We start from the raw sequence: 18,271 nt of genomic DNA on the forward strand, positions 1-18,271 counted from the left end.
CTTAAGCACCATGCTCGTGCACGTTCATGGTCATTTGCATTCCGAAACGCCTCCGATGAACCATATATGGTGACAACACCTCCCGTTTTAAGTCACGTGGTTGTGCTTTTTCCCACAGAAATTGAGTTACTGGTGGATGAGGTTAAATCCTAATAACACATCCTGTTTGGTTTAGTTAGTGCGGGAGGAATGACTAACAAAAGAAAACAAATCTACATGTGAACATGTTACCAGTGAGTTTAATTCCGTTGAATATGAGCAGAAAACACTTCCAGAAATAAAAAAAGTGGGTTGACATTGAATTAACAGCAAAAAAAAACGCGTCACAGCACACCGACGTGAAACGATTGCAACTGGAGGAGGACAGACAACTTTCCACCTTGGACAGCAGCATATATAACCAGCATCATTGCCGCGATCTTTGAAAACGCGCTACCGGCGGAATGGATTATTTGCCAAGTCTTCCAATAACGCAAGCTAATCCATTGCGCTGTGTCAAGCATTTGTCGGAGACTTAATTTATACAAATCACATGTAGAGCTTTCACAGATACATATCACAAATAAATCATTATACTTATTTGCTGTTACCATACTGACATTGATAATTTTTAACACCTGCTTGTGGATAAAAAATAGACACTTCTTTACTCACTGGAACAGGGTCCTATGTAGTATCGCTATTCTACCACTAGATGCTCTGCGTACGCATACTCAGAGGTGTGCGTATATTTACACACATTTCTACGTATAAGTGCAATTTGATAAATTCCACACTTTGCGTAAAACTGTTCCTACGCACACTTTACGCACACTTCTGTGCGTACGCACGTTTGATAAATGAGGCCCCAGGACTGCAGCACTTCTGGAACGGCGTTGCCGACCCCTGTACTACGCTAAAGACGAGCATACACTGTGCCATTTCAGCACAGTCGTGGCTAAATGCCAACCTACACTTAACGAGTAAATCCCATGCGACGTGAAGCCAAAGCTCACGAATTGCATGCTCACACTCTACCAGGGGTCTCCGACCCTGCTCCTGGTGAGCTTCCGCCCTGCAGATTTTAGCTCCAACCCCAATGAAACATAGTTGAAGCAGCTTATCAAGGTTTTCAGGATTGCTTGATAATTACAGAGAGGTGTGTTGGAGGTGTGTTGAAACTGAAGTCTGCAGGAAGGTAGCCGACCAGAAGCAGGTTTGGAGATACCTGCACAATTCGGTCAGATCGCAGAGCTGCGACTTGACTGCTCACACTTCACGTCTGAAACAAATCGGTGAGATACCCGAACTAAGAAGTGTGTGGCTGTTTGCCAGTTTCAGAATCAGCATCCATGCATTCCTGGGAAATGCGCCGCCTTTCTCATACAGTTTGTGCGGTTCCTTCAAGCGATCGCAAAATATGTGGCAAAATCCGTTTATACAACCAAGTACCACAGCGTGTAGGTTTCTGTAGTGTAGTGGTTATCACGTTCGCCTCACACGCGAAAGGTCCTCGGTTCGAAACCGGGCAGAAACAGCGCGTTCCTTTTGATACGCTGCGAGTTAAAAGCCTCTCTTGAGACACGTTACTCCTTGTGTCATGAAGCACTTTTAAGGTTACACACAGTTCCGCCCGTCACATTCGCTTCACGCTTGAAAGGTGGACAGTTCGCAAGTGGGCGAAAAGCATTGCCCCTTTGGGGAGTGTTGCACAGAGAGAAAATGTGTGGCTAAATCTATCAAAATAACCAAAGAATCCACACGAACAGGTTTCTGTGGTGATGTGGTTATCACAAAAAGTCCTCGGTTCGACTGAAATAAACACTTTGTTAGAGATATGACAGGGTTTTGGTCATGTTGATTTAAGTACCTCAACAGTTACATCAGTTTTATGCACGTTATTTTAAACCTGATCGTCTGTTAGTGTTAGTTGAACGTAAGACAGGAAAGTGTACTGAGGTTTAGTCAACATTACCCAGCCAGTTGGCTGTGTAGAGAAGCCAATGAAAACCTCTTGTTCCCTTTACATAAAGTCTTGAATGTCTCGTTTGTTTTTTGTCTGTTTCATGTTGAAATCCGTTGAAAACAATTTTGAAAAAGAATAAAGGTCAATCCTTGATAATATCTCTAAACATGTCTAAGGCGATGGATTGCTCATGCAAAGTTCTCTTCAGGCGTTTACCTTCCGTTAGGCCAAAATGAACACTTTCAAAAAGGTAACGTTTAATTAAATCAACAACGGAAACTATTTGATTCACACTACTACGTACTTGCTGGTAATTTAGGAATCGCACAATGCCCAACCGCAGGGGTTCCGACAAAGTTTCACGTGACGAGGTGGCCGAGTGGTTAAGGCGATGGACTGCTAATCCATTGTGCTCTGCACGCGTGGGTTCGAATCCCATCCTCGTCGTCTGTCTGTCGTTGTGAAGCTGAACTGTCTTTAACATGCCACATTGCCGATGGTTACGTTGTTTCCCACACCTCTAGGAGTAGAGAAATCAGTGTGTTCTTTTTTCACCAGTTTTGAAGTGCGGACACTTGAGTGTTTTCAGACTCTAAAGTCCATGCTTTGTGCCAACTGTCTAGAAAGTGGTAAAGACAGGGTTGAGTGGTTCCTTTGTTGATGTTTGATGAAAGAGGAACAAAACAGTAATCATAACAACTGAATAACATTAGCGGAATGGTTAAAAACATACGTTTTCTCTAGCACAATTTCTATAGGTCAGTGCTAAAGCGTTTAAACGCAAATAGGGCAGTCTAACGGTTCACTTGGACATTATCACGACAGCTTTAACTGTGGTGAAGTATAACACATGATGCTTTTTCAATTCTTCAGCCACGTGTCTTCTGTGAGGGGGTATAGCTCAGTGGTAGAGCATTTGACTGCAGATCAAGAGGTCCCCGGTTCAAATCCGGGTGCCCCCTTGGCTATATGCCTGTATGTCCGTCGTTTGGCATGCTAATATTTCTGACTCAAAGTTCATCCTGGATCCTTTTAACATAGGGGTAGGCAAACGTCGGTCCTGGAGTGCAGCAGTCCTGCAGAGTTTAGCTCCAGCTCAATTCAAGCACACATGAACAGGCTAACCAAGGTCTAAAGGGTCACCTGAGAACTACAGGTGGATGAGGTTTAATCAGGGTTGGAAGTAAAATCTCCAGGACTGCAGCACTTCTGGACCGGCGTTGCCGACCCCTGTACTACGCTAAAGACGAGCATACACTGTGCCATTTCAGCACAGTCGTGGCTAAATGCCAACCTACACTTAACGAGTAAATCCCATGCGACGTCAAGCCAAAGCTCACGAATTGCATCCTCACACTCTACCAGGGGTCTCCGACCCTGCTCCTGGTGAGCTTCCGCCCTGCAGATTTTAGCTCCAACCCCAATGAAACATAGTTGAAGCAGCTTATCAAGGTTTTCAGGATTGCTTGATAATTACAGAGAGGTGTGTTGGAGGTGTGTTGAAACTGAAGTCTGCAGGAAGGTAGCCGACCAGAAGCAGGTTTGGAGATACCTGCACAATTCGGTCAGATCGCAGAGCTGCGACTTGACTGCTCACACTTCACGTCTGAAACAAATCGGTGAGATACCCGAACTAAGAAGTGTGTGGCTGTTTGCCAGTTTCAGAATCAGCATCCATGCATTCCTGGGAAATGCGCCGCCTTTCTCATACAGTTTGTGCGGTTCCTTCAAGCGATCGCAAAATATGTGGCAAAATCCGTTTATACAACCAAGTACCACAGCGTGTAGGTTTCTGTAGTGTAGTGGTTATCACGTTCGCCTCACACGCGAAAGGTCCTCGGTTCGAAACCGGGCAGAAACAGCGCGTTCCTTTTGATACGCTGCGAGTTAAAAGCCTCTCTTGAGACACGTTACTCCTTGTGTCATGAAGCACTTTTAAGGTTACACACAGTTCCGCCCGTCACATTCGCTTCACGCTTGAAAGGTGGCCAGTTCGCAAGTGGGCGAAAAGCATTGCCCCTTTGGGGAGTGTTGCACAGAGAGAAAATGTGTGGCTAAATCTATCAAAATAACCAAAGAATCCACACGAACAGGTTTCTGTGGTGATGTGGTTATCACAAAAAGTCCTCGGTTCGACTGAAATAAACACTTTGTTAGAGATATGACAGGGTTTTGGTCATGTTGATTTAAGTACCTCAACAGTTACATCAGTTTTATGCACGTTATTTTAAACCTGATCGTCTGTTAGTGTTAGTTGAACGTAAGACAGGAAAGTGTACTGAGGTTTAGTCAACATTACCCAGCCAGTTGGCTGTGTAGAGAAGCCAATGAAAACCTCTTGTTCCCTTTACATAAAGTCTTGAATGTCTCGTTTGTTTTTTGTCTGTTTCATGTTGAAATCCGTTGAAAACAATTTTGAAAAAGAATAAAGGTCAATCCTTGATAATATCTCTAAACATGTCTAAGGCGATGGATTGCTCATGCACAGTTCTCTTCAGGCGTTTACCTTCCGTTAGGCCAAAATGAACACTTTCAAAAAGGTAACGTTTAATTAAATCAACAACGGAAACTATTTGATTCACACTACTACGTACTTGCTGGTAATTTAGGAATCGCACAATGCCCAACCGCAGGGGTTCCGACAAAGTTTCACGTGACGAGGTGGCCGAGTGGTTAAGGCGATGGACTGCTAATCCATTGTGCTCTGCACGCGTGGGTTCGAATCCCATCCTCGTCGTCTGTCTGTCGTTGTGAAGCTGAACTGTCTTTAACATGCCACATTGCCGATGGTTACGTTGTTTCCCACACCTCTAGGAGTAGAGAAATCAGTGTGTTTTCTTTTCACCAGTTTTGAAGTGCTTACTCGCCAGAGTCTCTGGCGGACACTTGAGTGTTTTCAGACTCTAAAGTCCATGCTTTGTGCCAACTGTCTAGAAAGTGGTAAAGACAGGGTTGAGTGGTTCCTTTGTTGATGTTTGATGAAAGAGGAACAAAACAGTAATCATAACAACTGAATAACATTAGCGGAATGGTTAAAAACATACGTTTTCTCTAGCACAATTTCTATAGGTCAGTGCTAAAGCGTTTAAACGCAAATAGGGCAGTCTAACGGTTCACTTGGACATTATCACGACAGCTTTAACTGTGGTGAAGTATAACACATGATGCTTTTTCAATTCTTCAGCCACGTGTCTTCTGTGAGGGGGTATAGCTCAGTGGTAGAGCATTTGACTGCAGATCAAGAGGTCCCCGGTTCAAATCCGGGTGCCCCCTTGGCTATACGCCTGTATGTCCGTCGTTTGGCGCGCTAATATTTCTGACTCAAAGTTCATCCTGGATCCTTTTAACATAGGGGTAGGCAAACGTCGGTCCTGGAGTGCAGCAGTCCTGCAGAGTTTAGCTCCAGCTCAATTCAAGCACACATGAACAGGCTAACCAAGGTCTAAAGGGTCACCTGAGAACTACAGGTGGATGAGGTTTAATCAGGGTTGGAAGTAAAATCTCCAGGACTGCAGCACTTCTGGACCGGCGTTGCCGACCCCTGTACTACGCTAAAGACGAGCATACACTGTGCCATTTCAGCACAGTCGTGGCTAAATGCCAACCTACACTTAACGAGTAAATCCCATGCGACGTGAAGCCAAAGCTCACGAATTGCATGCTCACACTCTACCAGGGGTCTCCGACCCTGCTCCTGGTGAGCTTCCGCCCTGCAGATTTTAGCTCCAACCCCAATGAAACATAGTTGAAGCAGCTTATCAAGGTTTTCAGGATTGCTTGATAATTACAGAGAGGTGTGTTGGAGGTGTGTTGAAACTGAAGTCTGCAGGAAGGTAGCCGACCAGAAGCAGGTTTGGAGATACCTGCACAATTCGGTCAGATCGCAGAGCTGCGACTTGACTGCTCACACTTCACGTCTGAAACAAATCGGTGAGATACCCGAACTAAGAAGTGTGTGGCTGTTTGCCAGTTTCAGAATCAGCATCCATGCATTCCTGGGAAATGCGCCGCCTTTCTCATACAGTTTGTGCGGTTCCTTCAAGCGATCGCAAAATATGTGGCAAAATCCGTTTATACAACCAAGTACCACAGCGTGTAGGTTTCTGTAGTGTAGTGGTTATCACGTTCGCCTCACACGCGAAAGGTCCTCGGTTCGAAACCGGGCAGAAACAGCGCGTTCCTTTTGATACGCTGCGAGTTAAAAGCCTCTCTTGAGACACGTTACTCCTTGTGTCATGAAGCACTTTTAAGGTTACACACAGTTCCGCCCGTCACATTCGCTTCACGCTTGAAAGGTGGACAGTTCGCAAGTGGGCGAAAAGCATTGCCCCTTTGGGGAGTGTTGCACAGAGAGAAAATGTGTGGCTAAATCTATCAAAATAACCAAAGAATCCACACGAACAGGTTTCTGTGGTGATGTGGTTATCACAAAAAATCCTCGGTTCGACTGAAATAAACACTTTGTTAGAGATATGACAGGGTTTTGGTCATTTTGATTTAAGTACCTCAACAGTTACATCAGTTTTATGCACGTTATTTTAAACCTGATCGTCTGTTAGTGTTAGTTGAACGTAAGACAGGAAAGTGTACTGAGGTTTAGTCAACATTACCCAGCCAGTTGGCTGTGTAGAGAAGCCAATGAAAACCTCTTGTTCCCTTTACATAAAGTCTTGAATGTCTCGTTTGTTTTTTGTCTGTTTCATGTTGAAATCCGTTGAAAACAATTTTGAAAAAGAATAAAGGTCAATCCTTGATAATATCTCTAAACATGTCTAAGGCGATGGATTGCTCATGCACAGTTCTCTTCAGGCGTTTACCTTCCGTTAGGCCAAAATGAACACTTTCAAAAAGGTAACGTTTAATTAAATCAACAACGGAAACTATTTGATTCACACTACTACGTACTTGCTGGTAATTTAGGAATCGCACAATGCCCAACCGCAGGGGTTCCGACAAAGTTTCACGTGACGAGGTGGCCGAGTGGTTAGGGCGATGGACTGCTAATCCATTGTGCTCTGCACGCGTGGGTTCGAATCCCATCCTCGTCGTCTGTCTGTCGTTGTGAAGCTGAACTGTCTTTAACATGCCACATTGCCGATGGTTACGTTGTTTCCCACACCTCTAGGAGTAGAGAAATCAGTGTGTTTTCTTTTCACCAGTTTTGAAGTGCTTACTCGCCAGAGTCTCTGGCGGACACTTGAGTGTTTTCAGACTCTAAAGTCCATGCTTTGTGCCAACTGTCTAGAAAGTGGTAAAGACAGGGTTGAGTGGTTCCTTTGTTGATGTTTGATGAAAGAGGAACAAAACAGTAATCATAACAACTGAATAACATTAGCGGAATGGTTAAAAACATGCGTTTTCTCTAGCACAATTTCTATAGGTCAGTGCTAAAGCGTTTAAACGCAAATAGGGCAGTCTAACGGTTCACTTGGACATTATCACGACAGCTTTAACTGTGGTGAAGTATAACACATGATGCTTTTTCAATTCTTCAGCCACTTTTCTTCTGTGAGGGGGTATAGCTCAGTGGTAGAGCATTTGACTGCAGATCAAGAGGTCCCCGGTTCAAATCCGGGTGCCCCCTTGGCTATACGCCTGTATGTCTGTCTTTTGGCGCGCTAATATTTCTGACTCAAAGTTCATCCTGGATCCTTTTAACATAGGGGTAGGCAAACGTCGGTCCTGGAGTGCAGCAGTCCTGCAGAGTTTAGCTCCAGCTCAAATCAAGCACACATGAACAGGCTAACCAAGGTCTAAAGGGTCACCTGAGAACTACAGGTGGATGAGGTTTAATCAGGGTTGGAAGTAAAATCTCCAGGACTGCAGCACTTCTGGACCGGCGTTGCCGACCCCTGTACTACGCTAAAGACGAGCATACACTGTGCCATTTCAGCACAGTCGTGGCTAAATGCCAACCTACACTTAACGAGTAAATCCCATGCGACGTGAAGCCAAAGCTCACGAATTGCATGCTTACACTCTACCAGGGGTCTCCGACCCTGCTCCTGGTGAGCTTCCGCCCTGCAGATTTTAGCTCCAACCCCAATGAAACATAGTTGAAGCAGCTTATCAAGGTTTTCAGGATTGCTTGATAATTACAGAGAGGTGTGTTGGAGGTGTGTTGAAACTGAAGTCTGCAGGAAGGTAGCCGACCAGAAGCAGGTTTGGAGATACCTGCACAATTCGGTCAGATCGCAGAGCTGCGACTTGACTGCTCACACTTCACGTCTGAAACAAATCGGTGAGATACCCGAACTAAGAAGTGTGTGGCTGTTTGCCAGTTTCAGAATCAGCATCCATGCATTCCTGGGAAATGCGCCGCCTTTCTCATACAGTTTGTGCGGTTCCTTCAAGCGATCGCAAAATATGTGGCAAAATCCGTTTATACAACCAAGTACCACAGCGTGTAGGTTTCTGTAGTGTAGTGGTTATCACGTTCGCCTCACACGCGAAAGGTCCTCGGTTCGAAACCGGGCAGAAACAGCGCGTTCCTTTTGATACGCTGCGAGTTAAAAGCCTCTCTTGAGACACGTTACTCCTTGTGTCATGAAGCACTTTTAAGGTTACACACAGTTCCGCCCGTCACATTCGCTTCACGCTTGAAAGGTGGACAGTTCGCAAGTGGGCGAAAAGCATTGCCCCTTTGGGGAGTGTTGCACAGAGAGAAAATGTGTGGCTAAATCTATCAAAATAACCAAAGAATCCACACGAACAGGTTTCTGTGGTGATGTGGTTATCACAAAAAGTCCTCGGTTCGACTGAAATAAACACTTTGTTAGAGATATGACAGGGTTTTGGTCATGTTGATTTAAGTACCTCAACAGTTACATCAGTTTTATGCACGTTATTTTAAACCTGATCGTCTGTTAGTGTTAGTTGAACGTAAGACAGGAAAGTGTACTGAGGTTTAGTCAACATTACCCAGCCAGTTGGCTGTGTAGAGAAGCCAATGAAAACCTCTTGTTCCCTTTACATAAAGTCTTGAATGTCTCGTTTGTTTTTTGTCTGTTTCATGTTGAAATCCGTTGAAAACAATTTTGAAAAAGAATAAAGGTCAATCCTTGATAATATCTCTAAACATGTCTAAGGCGATGGATTGCTCATGCACAGTTCTCTTCAGGCGTTTACCTTCCGTTAGGCCAAAATGAACACTTTCAAAAAGGTAACGTTTAATTAAATCAACAACGGAAACTATTTGATTCACACTACTACGTACTTGCTGGTAATTTAGGAATCGCACAATGCCCAACCGCAGGGGTTCCGACAAAGTTTCACGTGACGAGGTGGCCGAGTGGTTAAGGCGATGGACTGCTAATCCATTGTGCTCTGCACGCGTGGGTTCGAATCCCATCCTCGTCGTCCGTCTGTCGTTGTGAAGCTGAACTGTCTTTAACATGCCACATTGCCGATGGTTACGTTGTTTCCCACACCTCTAGGAGTAGAGAAATCAGTGTGTTTTCTTTTCACCAGTTTTGAAGTGCTTACTCGCCAGAGTCTCTGGCGGACACTTGAGTGTTTTCAGACTCTAAAGTCCATGCTTTGTGCCAACTGTCTAGAAAGTGGTAAAGACAGGGTTGAGTGGTTCCTTTGTTGATGTTTGATGAAAGAGGAACAAAACAGTAATCATAACAACTGAATAACATTAGCGGAATGGTTAAAAACATGCGTTTTCTCTAGCACAATTTCTATAGGTCAGTGCTAAAGCGTTTAAACGCAAATAGGGCAGTCTAACGGTTCACTTGGACATTATCACGACAGCTTTAACTGTGGTGAAGTATAACACATGATGCTTTTTCAATTCTTCAGCCACTTTTCTTCTGTGAGGGGGTATAGCTCAGTGGTAGAGCATTTGACTGCAGATCAAGAGGTCCCCGGTTCAAATCCGGGTGCCCCCTTGGCTATACGCCTGTATGTCTGTCTTTTGGCGCGCTAATATTTCTGACTCAAAGTTCATCCTGGATCCTTTTAACATAGGGGTAGGCAAACGTCGGTCCTGGAGTGCAGCAGTCCTGCAGAGTTTAGCTCCAGCTCAAATCAAGCACACATGAACAGGCTAACCAAGGTCTAAAGGGTCACCTGAGAACTACAGGTGGATGAGGTTTAATCAGGGTTGGAAGTAAAATCTCCAGGACTGCAGCACTTCTGGACCGGCGTTGCCGACCCCTGTACTACGCTAAAGACGAGCATACACTGTGCCATTTCAGCACAGTCGTGGCTAAATGCCAACCTACACTTAACGAGTAAATCCCATGCGACGTGAAGCCAAAGCTCACGAATTGCATGCTTACACTCTACCAGGGGTCTCCGACCCTGCTCCTGGTGAGCTTCCGCCCTGCAGATTTTAGCTCCAACCCCAATGAAACATAGTTGAAGCAGCTTATCAAGGTTTTCAGGATTGCTTGATAATTACAGAGAGGTGTGTTGGAGGTGTGTTGAAACTGAAGTCTGCAGGAAGGTAGCCGACCAGAAGCAGGTTTGGAGATACCTGCACAATTCGGTCAGATCGCAGAGCTGCGACTTGACTGCTCACACTTCACGTCTGAAACAAATCGGTGAGATACCCGAACTAAGAAGTGTGTGGCTGTTTGCCAGTTTCAGAATCAGCATCCATGCATTCCTGGGAAATGCGCCGCCTTTCTCATACAGTTTGTGCGGTTCCTTCAAGCGATCGCAAAATATGTGGCAAAATCCGTTTATACAACCAAGTACCACAGCGTGTAGGTTTCTGTAGTGTAGTGGTTATCACGTTCGCCTCACACGCGAAAGGTCCTCGGTTCGAAACCGGGCAGAAACAGCGCGTTCCTTTTGATACGCTGCGAGTTAAAAGCCTCTCTTGAGACACGTTACTCCTTGTGTCATGAAGCACTTTTAAGGTTACACACAGTTCCGCCCGTCACATTCGCTTCACGCTTGAAAGGTGGACAGTTCGCAAGTGGGCGAAAAGCATTGCCCCTTTGGGGAGTGTTGCACAGAGAGAAAATGTGTGGCTAAATCTATCAAAATAACCAAAGAATCCACACGAACAGGTTTCTGTGGTGATGTGGTTATCACAAAAAGTCCTCGGTTCGACTGAAATAAACACTTTGTTAGAGATATGACAGGGTTTTGGTCATGTTGATTTAAGTACCTCAACAGTTACATCAGTTTTATGCACGTTATTTTAAACCTGATCGTCTGTTAGTGTTAGTTGAACGTAAGACAGGAAAGTGTACTGAGGTTTAGTCAACATTACCCAGCCAGTTGGCTGTGTAGAGAAGCCAATGAAAACCTCTTGTTCCCTTTACATAAAGTCTTGAATGTCTCGTTTGTTTTTTGTCTGTTTCATGTTGAAATCCGTTGAAAACAATTTTGAAAAAGAATAAAGGTCAATCCTTGATAATATCTCTAAACATGTCTAAGGCGATGGATTGCTCATGCACAGTTCTCTTCAGGCGTTTACCTTCCGTTAGGCCAAAATGAACACTTTCCAAAAGTTAACGTTTAATTAAATCAACAACGGAAACTATTTGATTCACACTACTACGTACTTGCTGGTAATTTAGGAATCGCACAATGCCCAACCGCAGGGGTTCCGACAAAGTTTCACGTGACGAGGTGGCCGAGTGGTTAAGGCGATGGACTGCTAATCCATTGTGCTCTGCACGCGTGGGTTCGAATCCCATCCTCGTCGTCCGTCTGTCGTTGTGAAGCTGAACTGTCTTTAACATGCCACATTGCCGATGGTTACGTTGTTTCCCACACCTCTAGGAGTAGAGAAATCAGTGTGTTTTCTTTTCACCAGTTTTGAAGTGCTTACTCGCCAGAGTCTCTGGCGGACACTTGAGTGTTTTCAGACTCTAAAGTCCATGCTTTGTGCCAACTGTCTAGAAAGTGGTAAAGACAGGGTTGAGTGGTTCCTTTGTTGATGTTTGATGAAAGAGGAACAAAACAGTAATCATAACAACTGAATAACATTAGCGGAATGGTTAAAAACATGCGTTTTCTCTAGCACAATTTCTATAGGTCAGTGCTAAAGCGTTTAAACGCAAATAGGGCAGTCTAACGGTTCACTTGGACATTATCACGACAGCTTTAACTGTGGTGAAGTATAACACATGATGCTTTTTCAATTCTTCAGCCACTTTTCTTCTGTGAGGGGGTATAGCTCAGTGGTAGAGCATTTGACTGCAGATCAAGAGGTCCCCGGTTCAAATCCGGGTGCCCCCTTGGCTATACGCCTGTATGTCTGTCTTTTGGCGCGCTAATATTTCTGACTCAAAGTTCATCCTGGATCCTTTTAACATAGGGGTAGGCAAACGTCGGTCCTGGAGTGCAGCAGTCCTGCAGAGTTTAGCTCCAGCTCAAATCAAGCACACATGAACAGGCTAACCAAGGTCTAAAGGGTCACCTGAGAACTACAGGTGGATGAGGTTTAATCAGGGTTGGAAGTAAAATCTCCAGGACTGCAGCACTTCTGGACCGGCGTTGCCGACCCCTGTACTACGCTAAAGACGAGCATACACTGTGCCATTTCAGCACAGTCGTGGCTAAATGCCAACCTACACTTAACGAGTAAATCCCATGCGACGTGAAGCCAAAGCTCACGAATTGCATGCTTACACTCTACCAGGGGTCTCCGACCCTGCTCCTGGTGAGCTTCCGCCCTGCAGATTTTAGCTCCAACCCCAATGAAACATAGTTGAAGCAGCTTATCAAGGTTTTCAGGATTGCTTGATAATTACAGAGAGGTGTGTTGGAGGTGTGTTGAAACTGAAGTCTGCAGGAAGGTAGCCGACCAGAAGCAGGTTTGGAGATACCTGCACAATTCGGTCAGATCGCAGAGCTGCGACTTGACTGCTCACACTTCACGTCTGAAACAAATCGGTGAGATACCCGAACTAAGAAGTGTGTGGCTGTTTGCCAGTTTCAGAATCAGCATCCATGCATTCCTGGGAAATGCGCCGCCTTTCTCATACAGTTTGTGCGGTTCCTTCAAGCGATCGCAAAATATGTGGCAAAATCCGTTTATACAACCAAGTACCACAGCGTGTAGGTTTCTGTAGTGTAGTGGTTATCACGTTCGCCTCACACGCGAAAGGTCCTCGGTTCGAAACCGGGCAGAAACAGCGCGTTCCTTTTGATACGCTGCGAGTTAAAAGCCTCTCTTGAGACACGTTACTCCTTGTGTCATGAAGCACTTTTAAGGTTACACACAGTTCCGCCCGTCACATTCGCTTCACGCTTGAAAGGTGGCCAGTTCGCAAGTGGGCGAAAAGCATTGCCCCTTTGGGGAGTGTTGCACAGAGAGAAAATGTGTGGATAAATCTATCAAAATAACCAAAGAATCCACACGAACAGGTTTCTGTGGTGATGTGGTTATCACAAAAAGTCCTCGGTTCGACTGAAATAAACACTTTGTTAGAGATATGACAGGGTTTTGGTCATGTTGATTTAAGTACCTCAACAGTTACATCAGTTTTATGCACGTTATTTTAAACCTGATCGTCTGTTAGTGTTAGTTGAACGTAAGACAGGAAAGTGTACTGAGGTTTAGTCAACATTACCCAGCCAGTTGGCTGTGTAGAGAAGCCAATGAAAACCTCTTGTTCCCTTTACATAAAGTCTTGAATGTCTCGTTTGTTTTTTGTCTGTTTCATGTTGAAATCCGTTGAAAACAATTTTGAAAAAGAATAAAGGTCAATCCTTGATAATATCTCTAAACATGTCTAAGGCGATGGATTGCTCATGCACAGTTCTCTTCAGGCGTTTACCTTCCGTTAGGCCAAAATGAACACTTTCAAAAAGGTAACGTTTAATTAAATCAACAACGGAAACTATTTGATTCACACTACTACGTACTTGCTGGTAATTTAGGAATCGCACAATGCCCAACCGCAGGGGTTCCGACAAAGTTTCACGTGACGAGGTGGCCGAGTGGTTAAGGCGATGGACTGCTAATCCATTGTGCTCTGCACGCGTGGGTTCGAATCCCATCCTCGTCGTCTGTCTGTCGTTGTGAAGCTGAACTGTCTTTAACATGCCACATTGCCGATGGTTACGTTGTTTCCCACACCTCTAGGAGTAGAGAAATCAGTGTGTTTTCTTTTCACCAGTTTTGAAGTGCTTACTCGCCAGAGTCTCTGGCGGACACTTGAGTGTTTTCAGACTCTAAAGTCCATGCTTTGTGCCAACTGTCTAGAAAGTGGTAAAGACAGGGTTGAGTGGTTCCTTTGTTGATGTTTGATGAAAGAGGAACAAAACAGTAATCATAACAACTGAATAACATTAGCGGAATGGTTAAAAACATGCGTTTTCTCTAGCACAATTTCTATAGGTCAGTGCTAAAGCGTTTAAACGCAAATAGGGCAGTCTAACGGTTCACTTGGACATTATCACGACAGCTTTAACTGTGGTGAAGTATAACACATGATGCTTTTTCAATTCTTCAGCCACTTTTCTTCTGTGAGGGGGTATAGCTCAGTGGTAGAGCATTTGACTGCAGATCAAGAGGTCCCCGGTTCAAATCCGGGTGCCCCCTTGGCTATACGCCTGTATGTCCGTCTTTTGGCGCGCTAATATTTCTGACTCAAAGTTCATCCTGGATCCTTTTAACATAGGGGTAGGCAAACGTCGGTCCTGGAGTGCAGCAGTCCTGCAGAGTTTAGCTCCAGCTCAAATCAAGCACACATGAACAGGCTAACCAAGGTCTAAAGGGTCACCTGAGAACTACAGGTGGATGAGGTTTAATCAGGGTTGGAAGTAAAATCTCCAGGACTGCAGCACTTCTGGACCGGCGTTGCCGACCCCTGTACTACGCTAAAGACGAGCATACACTGTGCCATTTCAGCACAGTCGTGGCTAAATGCCAACCTACACTTAACGAGTAAATCCCATGCGACGTGAAGCCAAAGCTCACGAATTGCATGCTCACACTCTACCAGGGGTCTCCGACCCTGCTCCTGGTGAGCTTCCGCCCTGCAGATTTTAGCTCCAACCCCAATGAAACATAGTTGAAGCAGCTTATCAAGGTTTTCAGGATTGCTTGATAATTACAGAGAGGTGTGTTGGAGGTGTGTTGAAACTGAAGTCTGCAGGAAGGTAGCGGACCAGAAGCAGGTTTGGAGATACCTGCACAATTCGGTCAGATCGCAGAGCTGCGACTTGACTGCTCACACTTCACGTCTGAAACAAATCGGTGAGATACCCGAACTAAGAAGTGTGTGGCTGTTTGCCAGTTTCAGAATCAGCATCCATGCATTCCTGGGAAATGCGCCGCCTTTCTCATACAGTTTGTGCGGTTCCTTCAAGCGATCGCAAAATATGTGGCAAAATCCGTTTATACAACCAAGTACCACAGCGTGTAGGTTTCTGTAGTGTAGTGGTTATCACGTTCGCCTCACTCGCGAAAGGTCCTCGGTTCGAAACCGGGCAGAAACAGCGCGTTCCTTTTGATACGCTGCGAGTTAAAAGCCTCTCTTGAGACACGTTACTCCTTGTGTCATGAAGCACTTTTAAGGTTACACACAGTTCCGCCCGTCACATTCGCTTCACGCTTGAAAGGTGGACAGTTCGCAAGTGGGCGAAAAGCATTGCCCCTTTGGGGAGTGTTGCACAGAGAGAAAATGTGTGGCTAAATCTATCAAAATAACCAAAGAATCCACACGAACAGGTTTCTGTGGTGATGTGGTTATCACAAAAAGTCCTCGGTTCGACTGAAATAAACACTTTGTTAGAGATATGACAGGGTTTTGGTCATGTTGATTTAAGTACCTCAACAGTTACATCAGTTTTATGCACGTTATTTTAAACCTGATCGTCTGTTAGTGTTAGTTGAACGTAAGACAGGAAAGTGTACTGAGGTTTAGTCAACATTACCCAGCCAGTTGGCTGTGTAGAGAAGCCAATGAAAACCTCTTGTTCCCTTTACATAAAGTCTTGAATGTCTCGTTTGTTTTTTGTCTGTTTCATGTTGAAATCCGTTGAAAACAATTTTGAAAAAGAATAAAGGTCAATCCTTGATAATATCTCTAAACATGTCTAAGGCGATGGATTGCTCATGCACAGTTCTCTTCAGGCGTTTACCTTCCGTTAGGCCAAAATGAACACTTTCAAAAAGGTAACGTTTAATTAAATCAACAACGGAAACTATTTGATTCACACTACTACGTACTTGCTGGTAATTTAGGAATCGCACAATGCCCAACCGCAGGGGTTCCGACAAAGTTTCACGTGACGAGGTGGCCGAGTGGTTAAGGCGATGGACTGCTAATCCATTGTGCTCTGCACGCGTGGGTTCGAATCCCATCCTCGTCGTCTGTCTGTCGTTGTGAAGCTGAACTGTCTTTAACATGCCACATTGCCGATGGTTACGTTGTTTCCCACACCTCTAGGAGTAGAGAAATCAGTGTGTTTTCTTTTCACCAGTTTTGAAGTGCTTACTCGCCAGAGTCTCTGGCGGACACTTGAGTGTTTTCAGACTCTAAAGTCCATGCTTTGTGCCAACTGTCTAGAAAGTGGTAAAGACAGGGTTGAGTGGTTCCTTTGTTGATGTTTGATGAAAGAGGAACAAAACAGTAATCATAACAACTGAATAACATTAGCGGAATGGTTAAAAACATGCGTTTTCTCTAGCACAATTTCTATAGGTCAGTGCTAAAGCGTTTAAACGCAAATAGGGCAGTCTAACGGTTCACTTGGACATTATCACGACAGCTTTAACTGTGGTGAAGTATAACACATGATGCTTTTTCAATTCTTCAGCCACTTTTCTTCTGTGAGGGGGTATAGCTCAGTGGTAGAGCATTTGACTGCAGATCAAGAGGTCCCCGGTTCAAATCCGGGTGCCCCCTTGGCTATACGCCTGTATGTCCGTCTTTTGGCTCGCTAATATTTCTGACTCAAAGTTCATCCTGGATCCTTTTAACATAGGGGTAGGCAAACGTCGGTCCTGGAGTGCAGCAGTCCTGCAGAGTTTAGCTCCAGCTCAAATCAAGCACACATGAACAGGCTAACCAAGGTCTAAAGGGTCACCTGAGAACTACAGGTGGATGAGGTTTAATCAGGGTTGGAAGTAAAATCTCCAGGACTGCAGCACTTCTGGACCGGCGTTGCCGACCCCTGTACTACGCTAAAGACGAGCATACACTGTGCCATTTCAGCACAGTCGTGGCTAAATGCCAACCTACACTTAACGAGTAAATCCCATGCGACGTGAAGCCAAAGCTCACGAATTGCATGCTCACACTCTACCAGGGGTCTCCGACCCTGCTCCTGGTGAGCTTCCGCCCTGCAGATTTTAGCTCCAACCCCAATGAAACATAGTTGAAGCAGCTTATCAAGGTTTTCAGGATTGCTTGATAATTACAGAGAGGTGTGTTGAAACTGAAGTCTGCAGGAAGGTAGCCGACCAGAAGCAGGTTTGGAGATACCTGCACAATTCGGTCAGATCGCAGAGCTGCGACTTGACTGCTCACACTTCACGTCTGAAACAAATCGGTGAGATACCCAAACTAAGAAGTGTGTGGCTGTTTGCCAGTTTCAGAATCAGCATCCATGCATTCCTGGGAAATGCGCCGCCTTTCTCATACAGTTTGTGCGGTTCCTTCAAGCGATCGCAAAATATGTGGCAAAATCCGTTTATACAAGCAAGTACCACAGCGTGTAGGTTTCTGTAGTGTAGTGGTTATCACGTTCGCCTCACACGCGAAAGGTCCTCGGTTCGAAACCGGGCAGAAACAGCGCGTTCCTTTTGATACGCTGCGAGTTAAAAGCCTCTCTTGAGACACGTTACTCCTTGTGTCATGAAGCACTTTTAAGGTTACACACAGTTCCGCCCGTCACATTCGCTTCACGCTTGAAAGGTGGACAGTTCGCAAGTGGGCGAAAAGCATTGCCCCTTTGGGGAGTGTTGCACAGAGAGAAAATGTGTGGCTAAATCTATCAAAATAACCAAAGAATCCACACGAACAGGTTTCTGTGGTGATGTGGTTATCACAAAAAGTCCTCGGTTCGACTGAAATAAACACTTTGTTAGAGATATGACAGGGTTTTGGTCATGTTGATTTAAGTACCTCAACAGTTACATCAGTTTTATGCACGTTATTTTAAACCTGATCGTCTGTTAGTGTTAGTTGAACGTAAGACAGGAAAGTGTACTGAGGTTTAGTCAACATTACCCAGCCAGTTGGCTGTGTAGAGAAGCCAATGAAAACCTCTTGTTCCCTTTACATAAAGTCTTGAATGTCTCGTTTGTTTTTTGTCTGTTTCATGTTGAAATCCGTTGAAAACAATTTTGAAAAAGAATAAAGGTCAATCCTTGATAATATCTCTAAACATGTCTAAGGCGAT

The 18,271-nt window shown here is 44.9% G+C and overlaps 22 non-coding genes across 22 annotated transcripts; all 22 read left to right on the forward strand.

The window, feature by feature from the left end:
- The first annotated feature begins 1,443 nt into the window (after positions 1-1,443).
- trnav-cac (transfer RNA valine (anticodon CAC)) lies at positions 1,444-1,516 on the forward strand. Its single transcript has one exon. It is a non-coding gene; the product is annotated as a tRNA-Val (tRNA).
- Positions 1,517-2,310: 794 nt separating this feature from the next.
- trnas-gcu (transfer RNA serine (anticodon GCU)) lies at positions 2,311-2,392 on the forward strand. Its single transcript has one exon. It is a non-coding gene; the product is annotated as a tRNA-Ser (tRNA).
- Positions 2,393-2,835: 443 nt separating this feature from the next.
- On the forward strand, positions 2,836-2,907 carry trnac-gca (transfer RNA cysteine (anticodon GCA)). Its single transcript has one exon. It is a non-coding gene; the product is annotated as a tRNA-Cys (tRNA).
- Positions 2,908-3,733: 826 nt separating this feature from the next.
- Positions 3,734-3,806, forward strand: trnav-cac (transfer RNA valine (anticodon CAC)). The gene has a single exon. It is a non-coding gene; the product is annotated as a tRNA-Val (tRNA).
- A 794-nt stretch (positions 3,807-4,600) lies between these two features.
- On the forward strand, positions 4,601-4,682 carry trnas-gcu (transfer RNA serine (anticodon GCU)). Its single transcript has one exon. It is a non-coding gene; the product is annotated as a tRNA-Ser (tRNA).
- A 464-nt stretch (positions 4,683-5,146) lies between these two features.
- On the forward strand, positions 5,147-5,218 carry trnac-gca (transfer RNA cysteine (anticodon GCA)). The gene has a single exon. It is a non-coding gene; the product is annotated as a tRNA-Cys (tRNA).
- Positions 5,219-6,044: 826 nt separating this feature from the next.
- trnav-cac (transfer RNA valine (anticodon CAC)) lies at positions 6,045-6,117 on the forward strand. The gene has a single exon. It is a non-coding gene; the product is annotated as a tRNA-Val (tRNA).
- A 794-nt stretch (positions 6,118-6,911) lies between these two features.
- Positions 6,912-6,993, forward strand: trnas-gcu (transfer RNA serine (anticodon GCU)). The gene has a single exon. It is a non-coding gene; the product is annotated as a tRNA-Ser (tRNA).
- A 464-nt stretch (positions 6,994-7,457) lies between these two features.
- Positions 7,458-7,529, forward strand: trnac-gca (transfer RNA cysteine (anticodon GCA)). Its single transcript has one exon. It is a non-coding gene; the product is annotated as a tRNA-Cys (tRNA).
- An 826-nt stretch (positions 7,530-8,355) lies between these two features.
- Positions 8,356-8,428, forward strand: trnav-cac (transfer RNA valine (anticodon CAC)). The gene has a single exon. It is a non-coding gene; the product is annotated as a tRNA-Val (tRNA).
- A 794-nt stretch (positions 8,429-9,222) lies between these two features.
- trnas-gcu (transfer RNA serine (anticodon GCU)) lies at positions 9,223-9,304 on the forward strand. The gene has a single exon. It is a non-coding gene; the product is annotated as a tRNA-Ser (tRNA).
- Positions 9,305-9,768: 464 nt separating this feature from the next.
- Positions 9,769-9,840, forward strand: trnac-gca (transfer RNA cysteine (anticodon GCA)). The gene has a single exon. It is a non-coding gene; the product is annotated as a tRNA-Cys (tRNA).
- Positions 9,841-10,666: 826 nt separating this feature from the next.
- On the forward strand, positions 10,667-10,739 carry trnav-cac (transfer RNA valine (anticodon CAC)). The gene has a single exon. It is a non-coding gene; the product is annotated as a tRNA-Val (tRNA).
- Positions 10,740-11,533: 794 nt separating this feature from the next.
- trnas-gcu (transfer RNA serine (anticodon GCU)) lies at positions 11,534-11,615 on the forward strand. The gene has a single exon. It is a non-coding gene; the product is annotated as a tRNA-Ser (tRNA).
- Positions 11,616-12,079: 464 nt separating this feature from the next.
- trnac-gca (transfer RNA cysteine (anticodon GCA)) lies at positions 12,080-12,151 on the forward strand. The gene has a single exon. It is a non-coding gene; the product is annotated as a tRNA-Cys (tRNA).
- Positions 12,152-12,977: 826 nt separating this feature from the next.
- Positions 12,978-13,050, forward strand: trnav-cac (transfer RNA valine (anticodon CAC)). The gene has a single exon. It is a non-coding gene; the product is annotated as a tRNA-Val (tRNA).
- A 794-nt stretch (positions 13,051-13,844) lies between these two features.
- trnas-gcu (transfer RNA serine (anticodon GCU)) lies at positions 13,845-13,926 on the forward strand. The gene has a single exon. It is a non-coding gene; the product is annotated as a tRNA-Ser (tRNA).
- A 464-nt stretch (positions 13,927-14,390) lies between these two features.
- trnac-gca (transfer RNA cysteine (anticodon GCA)) lies at positions 14,391-14,462 on the forward strand. The gene has a single exon. It is a non-coding gene; the product is annotated as a tRNA-Cys (tRNA).
- An 826-nt stretch (positions 14,463-15,288) lies between these two features.
- trnav-cac (transfer RNA valine (anticodon CAC)) lies at positions 15,289-15,361 on the forward strand. The gene has a single exon. It is a non-coding gene; the product is annotated as a tRNA-Val (tRNA).
- A 794-nt stretch (positions 15,362-16,155) lies between these two features.
- On the forward strand, positions 16,156-16,237 carry trnas-gcu (transfer RNA serine (anticodon GCU)). The gene has a single exon. It is a non-coding gene; the product is annotated as a tRNA-Ser (tRNA).
- Positions 16,238-16,701: 464 nt separating this feature from the next.
- trnac-gca (transfer RNA cysteine (anticodon GCA)) lies at positions 16,702-16,773 on the forward strand. The gene has a single exon. It is a non-coding gene; the product is annotated as a tRNA-Cys (tRNA).
- An 815-nt stretch (positions 16,774-17,588) lies between these two features.
- Positions 17,589-17,661, forward strand: trnav-cac (transfer RNA valine (anticodon CAC)). Its single transcript has one exon. It is a non-coding gene; the product is annotated as a tRNA-Val (tRNA).
- Positions 17,662-18,271: the final 610 nt, after the last annotated feature.

The sequence above is a fragment of the Paramisgurnus dabryanus genome, chromosome 14, assembly GCF_030506205.2.
Source record: "Paramisgurnus dabryanus chromosome 14, PD_genome_1.1, whole genome shotgun sequence".
Lineage (NCBI taxonomy): Eukaryota > Metazoa > Chordata > Actinopteri > Cypriniformes > Cobitidae > Paramisgurnus > Paramisgurnus dabryanus.